This window comes from Acinonyx jubatus, chromosome F2 (assembly GCF_027475565.1).
Source record: "Acinonyx jubatus isolate Ajub_Pintada_27869175 chromosome F2, VMU_Ajub_asm_v1.0, whole genome shotgun sequence".
Classification (NCBI taxonomy): Eukaryota; Metazoa; Chordata; class Mammalia; order Carnivora; family Felidae; genus Acinonyx; species Acinonyx jubatus.
This window is the reverse complement of record NC_069394.1, coordinates 24,121,272-24,134,087: the sequence shown is the minus strand read 5'-3', so window position 1 is coordinate 24,134,087 and position 12,816 is coordinate 24,121,272.

Below are 12,816 nucleotides of genomic sequence, written 5' to 3'. Positions count from 1 at the left end.
TGTTTATTTATTTTTGAAAGAGTAAGGGGGGGGGGGGTGAGGGGTAGAAAGAGAGGAAGACACAGAATCCAAAGCGGGCTCCAGGCTCTGAGCTGTCAGCACAGAGCCTGAAGTGGGGCTTGAACCCACATATCATGAGGTTATGACCTGAGTCGATGTTGGACGTTTAACCAATTGAGCCACCCAAGTGCCCTAAGTATAGCTTAGGCATTTTAAAAAGAATTTGCAACTTTCTCACTTCAATACCTTGTCTATTTACCGTCAAATTGATTGATTGCCCTGAATAAGATCAAATATTTCAGAACACTGGCAATTTGCTTGGGATTCACTTTTACATTTTGAACTGAATTTAATTCATGCAACTGGCCATGATGAGTCTGTAACTGGAGTGCTATCCCTTTTCCCTCTGTGAAGTAAACTTTTCCTCAGCACTTACACAATGTGGTGCTTAAGTAGGAAAACTGTCAGGAGCTTCATGACTTGGCATTATTTCAACCTTGAGATTGGAGGTATTCTCATCATATGCCATGTACAAACTTCTTTCTTTTTTGTTTGCTTCCTTTAGTTGTGAGAATATTAAAAGATCTATTCCAGGTATTCACTGGCCCCTGTGGCTTAAAAAGAAAAATGCAGAGGGGCGCTTGGGTAGTTCAGTCGGTTAAGCCACTGACTTTTGGTTTTGGCTCAGGTCATGATCTTGTGGTTTTTGAGTTCAAGCCCCATATCAGGCTTCACAGCTGACAGTACAGAGCCTGCTTGGGATTCTCTCTCTCTCTCTCTCTCTCTCTCTCTCTCTCTCTCCACCCCCCCCCCCACTCACACTGTCTCTGCCTCTCTCAAGATAAATATTTTTTTAAAAAAAGAAAAACGCAGAGAGATGATGCTACACACAGTTCCTCAATATATTTGTAAATCTTCAACACATCTCCACTGCAAAAACTCTAGACACACTGAGTTAATTCCTTTACTCCCATATCAGCTTGAAAATATCCTTTTATTTGGGGTACCTGGGTGGCTCTGTCAGCTGAGCATCTGACTCTTGGTTTCAGCTCAGGTCATGATCTTACAGTTTGTGACATGGAGGCCACCCCCCCCCCCCCCCGCCCCACAATGTCAGGCTCTGGGTTCACAGTGCAGAGCCTGGTTGGGATTCTCTCACTCCCTCTCTTTCCGCCTCTCCCGCACTCACTCTCTCTCTCTAAATAAATCAATAAACATAAATAAATAAACATAAAATTTAAAAAAAGAAAATATCCTTTTATTCATCTGGCATAAGGCCTAAATTAAACATAGGTCCTCTTTCTCCTGACTCTTCATGTCTGTAGAGGTTGCTTTTGCTTAAATGGGCTTGAGTAATAGAATATAGAAGGGGCCCACAGCCACCCCATGGCTGAAGACAGACAGGTCCATCAGGCAACCCACCTCAGAATATCCATAGGCCCCAGCTGACCAAGTGGCTGCTTAAAACTAGGCACAGTTACCAAAAAAGGGAGAATTCCATACATTGCCATACCTCCTCATGTTCCCCCTTTAAAAACAATGCACAGCCACTGCCCCCTTGCAGACAGCCTCTCCTCCAGCCTCTCCTCAGCTGTCCTGCCCTCCGTTCCCTTATGGTGCACTCCAACACCTCCTGGCAAGGCCTCTTCTTTGCTCTCCTGCCCACAGCAACCCTGCGGTGTATTCAACAAACTTCTATCTCCTTTGTTCTGCCTCAGGTGAATTCTTCCACCTCCCACGCCAATGGCTTGCACCCAATCATTGCCCCACATTTGAGAGCCTCCATCTGACAGAGAAATACCCCCCTTTAGATAGCAGAATGCCCACACCTTATTTCTGGTGATCAAAAGAGGTGAGAAAAGATCCACTCAAACACATAGTTTCTTCCTCAAGTCTGGTAGGATAGACTAGCATTTCATTTACTATGCTTTTTTATAAGCATCGCATATGTATTTAAAATATTTTCTCCATGAATAAATCCAATTCCATCACCCCCTAGGATACTACCTACTAACTCAACATTGTAGTCCTGGATCCATCTCCAAATCCTCAGTTCTCCAGAAAGTGACTTAGTTAAAGAGGCATTAAAATGAAATCTTAAACCTTAAATTAATGTGCATTATATGAATTTTATGCTCGCTATTCCATAAGTTGTAGGAAAAGGCAGTTAACCAAATCCTAACCTCTAGCCTATGAATTAAGGGATCGGGCTGACTGCCATATCTGTCGTGTCACATCCTCCTTTTTTGGATGACTCCTATTTCCTAAGACAGCCCTTAATGAAATAATACACCAAAGTGAAAATAATTTCAACCTGTAAATCACCACGAGTGCAAAACATAACACTTCTGGACCCTGTACAGAGACATTTGAGTTGCCAAGATGAGATCGATCTATGTTCAGTAATTTGTATGTTTGAGTCCTGGAAGCAAAGCTGAATATAATATAGTTAGTTTAGGTCCTTATATATTTCCTTCTAATACTTCTATCATTTGCCATTTTCATCAGTTTGTGAAATTGCCCTCGGTAGAAAATGTTCTTCCTGTAGTATCCGTTGTTCCTCAATTTGTGAAGCTCACTATTGTTATATATAATTCCTGGCTCCTAATTACATGATCCAAACATGTGAATCACTTCTATTCTCCCGGTAATGGCAAATATTTTATCCAGTATTACCTGCATTTAAATGCGATCATAGTATAATTGTCTCTGATAGTCTATCACAGTGACACAAAAGGGCTCCATTCATTTTAAAGAGACATCACAATCTATATTATAATAAAAACTTCACATATTCCTGTAATTGATTATCACTCTTCATATTAACATTTTGTATACAGAGTAACTTATGTTTGTGGAGCTTCGCTCCAAGAAAATGGTTCTTGCACATAAATGTCTCTGAGACATGACTTCTAAGTTGTGTGACTAAGCTAGGATCTATATCTTCAAGCATTTTGCTTATTCCCCTTAAACACCATTTGGTATTTTCCTTTTATTTCTCTCCCTTTTTTTTCTGCTAATACAGATACCACTATTTGCAAGACAACATTTAAAAAGAATTTAAAAAGAAAGATGTTAAATAGTGAACCATGGCTAAAGATTTGTCCTGGACTGCATTCTGTATTCAGAGACGTGACTAAGTAATAATTTCTCCCACTTGAAATAAGCGTTCCTATTTTGCTAGAGATTTAGCCATAATTTAAAATACTCTTAAAATAAAAAAAAAATACTCTTTTGTCCTAAACTATTTACAGAAGAAATTTTAAAGCAAAGACTTTGCAACTGAAGAATTGAATGCATTTCTTTATGTTTGCAATCCAAAACATTTAAATGTATGTCTAACATTAAGGTAGAAATGTACAATTTTCTGAAGGTAAATATCATGAGCAAAGCTAATCCATTGTTCAGTTTGTTACCCTCCTCTCTCTGTTCCCCTATCCCTCCACATCCATACTAATCTATAAGACATTATTCACCATTACCTGATTGAAGAAAATTTCCTAGTTCTGGCAAACATAAGCTCATGAAATCCCTAGAGATGAGTAGAAAAGACAAACTCTCTCACAAAGAATGAATTGTGAGTTGCTCCTATAAACTCGAAGTTGAAGAAAGGAACAGTTGTAATCATCTAACAATTATGTATCTGGGAAGAAACTGTTTCATAAAAATCACATGCCATTCAACCCTCTTGAGATATTATTCTTCATCTGGAAGTATATTCAAGGAGACGAAAATACAATGTGACCTTTACCAGAATGCTCACATTTTAAGATGCTCTATCCATTCCTGATTCTTTTCCTGTAGATCAGTCTTTTCTAGCAGCTGCTACGTTGCTGCAGTCCCTTTGCTTGACATCATTTTTCCAAGTGATAATTTATTATCTCAGACTTCAGACTCACATTTGACTGAATCCTAAGCGTATCAGATGCTAATCAATTCCTGAGGGATATTATGCATGTCACCTATAAGCCATTCTTTAAAGTACAGTGATTAAGCAACATCACCAAAGCGTAGGCACTTTGCCAAACTACTATCATTAAAAAAAAAATTGAGAGTTATTGCATTAAATACAGTGATTATGAGTAAGATGTATACAAGAAATACTAGACAATTTATACCAATAACCAAGAAACCTCTTGGGATTAAAGCAATTCTTTCCCAAAAGAAGGTCTCAGGGAAACTTTTAAGAATCAACACTTAGGTCTCTGCTTTACAGACAGATTGTATTATCTTATTTACACAGTAGGTATTAGAATCTCAGTAGTATGGAAATATACGAGAGTTGTTTTTCACTGCCACCACACTTAGGTGGTGGGCCAGATCCATTTCCACCCCCACGTTTTCACTTTTTTATCTGAGGGTAGAATGCTCACACCACATCGTGCATAATCTCTAGAATGACACAGCAATGCAGTTACTTGCCAAATTACCCGATTGCCGAGGACAATGAATCAGATGCTATCCTTGCCTCTGTAAAATGCGGGATGTTGTCTGAGCTATGTGTCAGTGGAAATGCTGTCAGGAAAATGTATCTGAGAACGTAAAGGAGATAATCAAAATATTTTGCGAGCAAAGCTGACTGTGCCCCTTCCATCTTTATCAACTCTCTTTCATAAAACAACAGAGCTTTGGAACAAATCTACGTCCATTTTATATCTTATCAAGTGAAATTGTCAAACTTTCTGTGACTGTAAGAGAACAACCATATTATTTCATGTTTAGTTTTCATTTCCACATTTGCTTGTGATCCTCCCCTTACCCTCATGTCATGCTTTCTTCCCTGTCTCAGTGTGACATGATAGGAGAGAGAAAAATTAGCGGGAGTGACATGAACTTGAAAGCCTTTCTTCATATATTTTCAATCACTTCAGGCTAAATTGTTTTAAGGGTGAATTCATTTTTTTTTTCTCAAAAGACTAGAAAAAGCAAGATCAAAATGTATGGGTATGTCAAGCTGTATTTGAGTTTCATAATATCGGTGGTAATATAAAAATCTGTGCATTGTTCTAGTTTTTCTTATGTGCCTCATATTTGCAGTCTCCTCTAATGACTGTTGGAACTTCTCAGTCAAAGTGCAAGATGTAAAGGTTTTACTATTCCCCATGCCCCTGGAATGTAAAAGTTAGGTTTTAAATATTCAATGCTTGAAATGCCAAAATGTGTTGCTGGAAGAGGATATATAATCCCTTTTGCTGGAAATCTTTAAGAACAGAACAGACACCTCTCCTCCTGTGTTAGTTTAAATGTAGCTGTACCTACAGGCAAGGAAAGACAGTAACTGACCTCTGGACATACTTTTATGCTCTATGATTTACGAAATGGCTGTATACGATTTCAAGGTAGTGTGGACCTTCACACACTTAGAAATTTATGAAAGTTGCCTAATTTATATGGCACATTTAAGGAACGCATTTTAATGAATTGTAAAAGCCCTAGTCTCGATTTGTTAACTTGATTCAATAATCAAGTAATATTCATTGAATATCATAATTATTTGTGGTCAGATGAAGAAGGTGCCCACAAAAATATGCAAACAAATTCCTGGAATCTGTGATTGTTAATTTTATTTGGAAAAGGGGTCTTTGCAGATGGGAATAAGGCTTGTGAAATGAACAATCCTGGATTAAAAGGGTAGACCCTAAATCCAGTAACAAATGTCCTTATAATAGGCAGAAAGAGACTGGAGATAGAAGAGGTGGAGACACAGAGAGGGGAGAAGGCAATATGAAGACCAAAGCAGAGATTGGAGTGACGCAGCCAAATGCCAAGGGGAGCCCCAGTATGCTGCACCAAAAAGAAGCTGAAGGGGCCAAGAATGGATTCTCCCCTAGGCCCCCAGAGAGAGTGAGGCCCTGACTAATTTATGTCTAGCCTGCAGAATTGAGAATAAAATGCTGTTGGCTTAAGCCACTAAGGTTGTGCTAATGTGTTACAAAAGCCAGAGGAAACTAATACATCATGCTTTAGGAAACTGTTAAATATGAATCTAAAATAATATGAGACAATCACACTGAGTCATTTGCCTTTGCATAAATTTTATTATGCTTGTCATATTACTTATAGTTAAAAGATCTAATAAGCAAATTTGATAGACTCTCTCTCTCTATATATATACACATATGTATACATATATATGTATACATACATATATACACATATATGCATACATACATATATATACATATATATGCATGCATATATATGTATCTATATGCATGCATATATATGTATCTATATGCATGCATATATATGCATCTATATAGATACATATATATGTATCTATATGCATGCATATATATGTATCTATATGTATGCATATATATGTAAAAACTTCACAAAACCTATGCACTAAGTACTGTCAGGGAAGGAGACATTCCTCTGCACTATGGTCTTTCTATCTAGACCTAGAATCAAATTGACATGGGACAGATTAACAGGAAAAACTCAAATTTAATAGGCATACTATGGTGAATCCATATAGACATGAAATTCCAAGGACAGTGAAACAACATGAAGCTTATATGAGCTAAGGAGAGGGGTGGGAGTCTGAGGGTACAAAGGTGGGGAAAGCTCATTAACAAGAAAGTGAAAGATGTTTGGAAAAACAAGGTTGCTGTACTGTGCAGGTAAGTTCCTTAGGTAAAGAGTAGTCTCTATTAATAGCTCTCTTCCTGGTACAGGCTCTCCTTTCCAATGTAAAGTTAGGTGGTTGAGGGGGAGGGAAAGCACTTTTCCTGCATCTGCTGGGTTTTGAATACTTTTACCTCAAAATCATCTTTATGTCAAAGTGGCGCATTTGGGGGCAGCATGCTCTGGGCCCCTACAGTACTCAACTTGGGAACTGGACCAGTATCGTCAACTGCTTATTTTGACTCTCTCCTTCCCCTTCTCCATTCCACCCCACCATCTCCCTAGAGGGTGTCATTAACAAATTTGTGTCCGTTATTTCTTATGTTTTTGTATTCCTTTATCCCATATTTATATTTCCATAAATAAGAGAAATGTTTACCCCTTTATAAGCATTTAAAAATGGTACATTCTGAATATAGTCTCCTACAACATGATTCTTATGCAACATTATAGATATAAAGTTTATCTTTACCACAGTTTTAGTTCATTTATTTTCTTTGCTATACAACACTTCGTTGTATATCTATATGTAAGGCTATTTGGGTTGTTTGTTTCCAATTTTTGATCCAATAAATGTACTATCATGAATATCCTCTAGTATATATCTCCTGGAGCATGTATACAAGGATTCCTCTATAAATTGAGAAATGGAATTAATGGGTCACCAATAAATGCATTGCTTTCAAAGAGTGCACTAGAATTTAGAATTCTACCAGCAAAAACTGGTGTTTATTCACATCCCTGCCAACATTTGTAATTGTGAACCAGTTTTTTTATTCTAGTGACATAAAATAATATTGGTTTTGGTCTGAACTTTCATTTCTCTGATGTGAATAGAGTTGAGTGCATATGATATAAACCAAAGTCTCTCTGTGGCTGATAAGAGCTTGTTTGTCCTGATCCCCAATTACTTCTCCTTCTTCATTTTATCAAGTCTTCTCTTGTTCCAGTTTAATTACACTAAGCTTCTTGTTGATCTATGAGTTTATCAAACACACTTGACATTCAGAGTCTTTGCTCCCAGGTTTCCTTCTGCCTGGAAAGTGGTTTTTTTTTTTTCCCCCAACAACTTCATGATGTGCCTTTCATTGTTTTTTTTCAGATCATTTCTCAAAGGTCACTTGCTTACTGAGAACCTCCTTCGAATGGAAGTCTCCTTACCCCTTTACCTTACCTTACCTTTTCTGCTTTATTTTCTCCATTGCACTTATTTATTTCATTTATTTTTTGTCTGCCACCACTAGAATATGTTTTGTGAGAATAAAGAATCTATGTGCTTTTTCTGTAACAACATATATTATATCCAGAACACTGTTTAGTATACATTGATGCTAAGTAAATATCTGGTGAATGAGTAAAGAAATGTTTCCTTTCTATATCTTTTGTTCATTTTTCTATTGTTTTGTTGTTATTAAGATTATGAATTTGTAGAAGCACTCAGTATTGTCATCACGTGTACAAAATTCTTTGTTGATCATTTTTGGTGCAAACATTTCCCCCACCTTGTGATTTGCCTCTTTGACATCCCCACAGTGTACATTAATGAACCAAGGGGAGAGAGAGAGAGGAGAGAGAGAGAGGGAGAGCAAGAGCTCTCTAATTTCATTGTAGTCAAATTTATCCTGTTCATAATACCCCTTCTTATGCTAAAGCCGTGAAAATATTTGTATATAATTTTCTTTGAGTTTTTTAAAGCTTGACGTTTCACATTGATGGAATTGTTTGAGCATAGTGTGAGTGCTGTGACTTCTTTCCCTATATGGGTAATCACTTTTCTCTGCATCATATATTGACCAGTGTCTCTTTTCCTCTGGGGTCTGTAATGTCCCATATCTCAGAATTAAAGTTTTTATATATGTATGGGACAATATCTGGGCTCTGTAATTTGTTCCTAGAGCCAATTTCACTATTCTAATACTAATATTGTATGGGTTTAAATAATAATAATTAATAATAATTCTTGACAGTTAATAGAATATGTCTTATAAGCTTATTATTCTTTATCAAGAGTATCTTTGCTCTAATTGGCCTTTTGCTGACCCAGAAATTGTAGATAAAGCAATCAATTTTTCCCACTTTCATGAGAATTTTTGTAGGTTTTTAACTATAATTACATTGTGACTTCTCATCAGTTTTAGGACTATTGACAATGTTGTCCTATAAAGCACTTCTTTCTGTGGTTTTTACTTATATCTGTAATTATTTAGCAGCATTTTAAAACTATTTTTCAATAAATCTTGAATTGCTCACCTGAGCTTAACCCAATTATATCATGATATATTCTTTATACATTACTGAGATCTACTAATATTTTGCTTAAGATTTTACATATTTAGGAATAAGATTGGCCTATAATTTTTTTCTCATACTTTTTTTCTAGTTTTGATATCAATGCTAAGTATTATGATGTAAACATCAGTTATAGTTTGGTTAGTTTTTTATATTCCCTGAAAGAGTTTAAGTAAGGTTGGAATATTTTTTTTTAACTCAGGTAGAATTTTTCTGATAGAAAAACACCTGGCCTGCTTAGGAGAATTATTTTTTTATATGGCATTAAAGACATTATTCAAATTACAATAAATAGGAAGAGGGAAGAAAAAAAAACTAAAAAAAACAGAAATCATTTAGCTAGTAAACAGAAAAAATAATTAAGGAGTGCAGACTATTCTTATCAACAAAATAGAGACACGCCATCCCATATGAAGAAAATGTTCTTTAAGAAAATAGTGAATTCTTATTGTTAAATTCCCAGTTGGATAAACAGTTTTCTAGGAAAATGTATGTTTCACAGTTTGAGTCAAGCAGAAAACACAAGTGGAAAAATGACCTGAAAAATGACCTAAATTATTATTTATGATGCTAGCATTTAGTATCACTGAATTCAGAGCAGGAAATATACAGTTTAACTTCACTGGGAACTGGAACAAAAAAACATGAAGCTCAAAAGCACTTAGAGATTATCATTAATTCTCTCCATTTCTCCAATGCAACAGAATCTTTCATTTCTCTTTTCTCTGTATACAACCTTCGGCCTTTTCTGATACAATCGCACTGTTTAGTACAATAGTTTTTATTTATTTAAATTTAAGTTAATTAAAATTAAATGAAATTAGAAATTCAATTCCTCAGCCCCACTAGTCACATTTCAAATAATCAAGCGCCACCATAGCAGTAGATAGCAGCCATCATACTGAACAATGCTGATGTGGCACATTTGGAATAGTGAACATATGTAACCCTCCATCATCTACTTCATCATGAACGTATCCAGCAGTGGCTGCTCAAACCCAACTTGATAGTAGTTCCTAAAGATACTAATGGCAACTTACTGAATTCTGTGGTTTTCCAATTCTAAATTGCTGAGGAAGATAATTTGATGGTTCCAGTTGGGTCTACCAGCTGAATTTTATCTAATCCATTGAAGCAAAGCAACGGGTAGATTATATAATCGGAATATAACCAGGATATGATCTTTCATTGGGAACAATCTCAGAAAGAAACAGCTCAATGTGTATTGCAAAAGGTAATTAAAAAAGAGTAAGTATTAATGACTCATAAATGTATCTAATGTTTAAAGCAATGTAAATTAGCTGCTAGATTTAACTAACAATATGGCTGTCAAATTGCTAGTTTTGTTTTGTGTTTTGTTTTTTAATATAACATCCAGTATTGGTAGGGTTGAGCGAAATGAACACTCATAATTTTCTAAATGCACTGTAATTTAATATAATATTGTTGAAGTGCAATTTTGTAATATTTGCCAAAAGCATTTTAAATGGCAGTATAAAGACCCAGGAATTTACACAAGAGAAATATTCAGAGAAGCATAAAAATGTTTATATAATTAAAATCTCTAGGTTTTCAGTTTCAACAGCTAACAATGAAAACAAATATAATGTTTATGTCAAAGTATAAGATGAATCCATACTATCCCATACTGGCAGAGAATAGGTGCCCAATTGATATGCATATAATAGCTAACATTTTTTGCTATTGTTACTTTATGACACATGGAAATACCGATGATACATTTCAAATAAGATTATAGAACTATAACTAAAAATAGAAAAAAAATTAGCTGGATGAGCATAATATTTATCTCTGGAAAGTGATATCATGGGCCATTTTTTATTATGCCTTCATATATATGTTAGGTAAAAGCTAGATGTAAGCAGTGGAAGGAATGCCCTGAGGAACCTTCATTGACCTGAAAGATTTCAGAGTCCCAAGTCCTTGAGGGAGGAATGATAGAGTAGGCAGTTAGTTAGACATGAACTGGAGGCAAGGATGATGATATAAAGAGGTTACACATTTGAAACCCAGGGGCACAACATTCTGACCTTGTGGCTTCCGAGACCCTGGGGCTAACAGACCAAGAGCCACAGGACCAGAGCATGCACTCTGGAAGAGGAGACCTCTACACCTCTGCCCCAGGGTGACCCGTACACCCATTATATAATGGGGGTTACAGTCATCCCCAATGGGGAGGGGCTGCCATGACTAGTCTGGTACAAATCTTTTAGGATCTAAACTCCCCCTCCAAACCTGTGGGAGGAGTCTCCCAAATGATTGGAAGCAACCTCCATTAGAGACCGCAAAAAATCCAATCCCAAAACAACCTAGAGACTGGTTCTACCTCAGGGAACCTGCTTGTTCTGCCCTAGAGAATATACTGTTGCTTTAATAAAACCATTTTCTGCTTTCACTTTGGAAGCCAGTCTCTAAATCTTTAGTGCATTGGTGCCAAGAGCCAGGACACAATGCTTTTCACGCTGACATGTACATCAGCATTTTATTTCAACTTTGTATATAGCGTGTGTTCTGTTTTTACAGTAATAAATTGCAATAAATGTTATTTAAACCTCTATAGTCTAAAATGATAACTTTCTTGCATACCTGATAAAGTCTCTTTTATTACTCATTTAGAAAATTCATGAATGTTTACAATTCCAGAAATTTTTCATTGTTGGAAACAAATGTATCCTTTAAAAAAAAAAGTTTTCCTACAAGTGCATTTCTAATAAAACTGACAGAAGCGGAATATAATGATCTCTTAACACTTTGTTTGACCAATTTGAGTTCATTATGTTGACCTTAAAAAAAAAAGAAAAGAAACAAAAGGAAAGAAAGAGAAAAAGATCCAGGGGTGCCTGGGTAACTCAGTAGGTTGAGCATCCAACTTCACTCCTGGTCATGATCTCACCACTCATGAGTTCAAGCCCCGCATAGGGTTCTGTGCTGACAGCTCAGAACCTTGGTTGACCACAGGCAAGTCTGGAGAACAGAGGAGGGATTTGCTTTTATAGAGGAAAAAAGGAAGCTGGAGGGGCTGTTGTACCTTTTCACAGGCTGGATGTGGCAGCTTCTCATTGGCTGAACTGTTGCTGGGCAAGGAGAAACTTTTTTCTCCCTACACTAAGGTGTGTAAAGTAGGCCTCTCCCAGTTGGAGAATTCCAGATTTGCTTCTTAAGGTTGGTGGTAGTGCCTGAGAGGTCCCCTTTCAGAGATTCTCAACTCCGTTTTTATTTTATTTTATTTTTTTTTCCCAACTCCATTTTAAGGAACTTTCCTTTATTTATTTTCACAATTACTTTGTTAGGGCTGCTGTAACTAAGTACCACTAATTAGGTAGCTTAAACAATGGAGATGTATCATTCCACAGCTCTGGGGGCTAGAAGTCCAAGGTCAAGGTATCAGCAGGGCTGGTTCCTGAGAAGTTGTGACAAAAAATATGTTCCATGACTCTTTCCTAGTTTATGGTTGTTTTTGGACAATCTCTGGCATTTCTGGGCAACGGGTGCATCACCCTGATCTGCTTTCAATGTTACACGATGTTCTCTTTGTCCAAGTTTCCCGTTTCTATAAGGACATATTCATATTGGATTAGGGTTGCCTGAATGACCTTAACTTGATCAACTGAAAATACCCTATTTCCAAATAAAGTCATATTCACAGGCACTGATGGTTAGAATTCAACATCTTTTGAGAGACAAAATTCAGGGGTGTCTGAGTGGCTCAGTCAGTTAAGCCCCATACTCTTGATTTCGGCTCAGGTCATGATCTCATGGTTCCTGGGTTCAAGACCTGCCTTGGGCTCTGCACGGTCAGGAAGGAACCTGCTTGGGATTCTCTCTCTACCTCTCTCTCTGCTCCTCCCCCACTCACTCATAAGCTCTCTACATAAA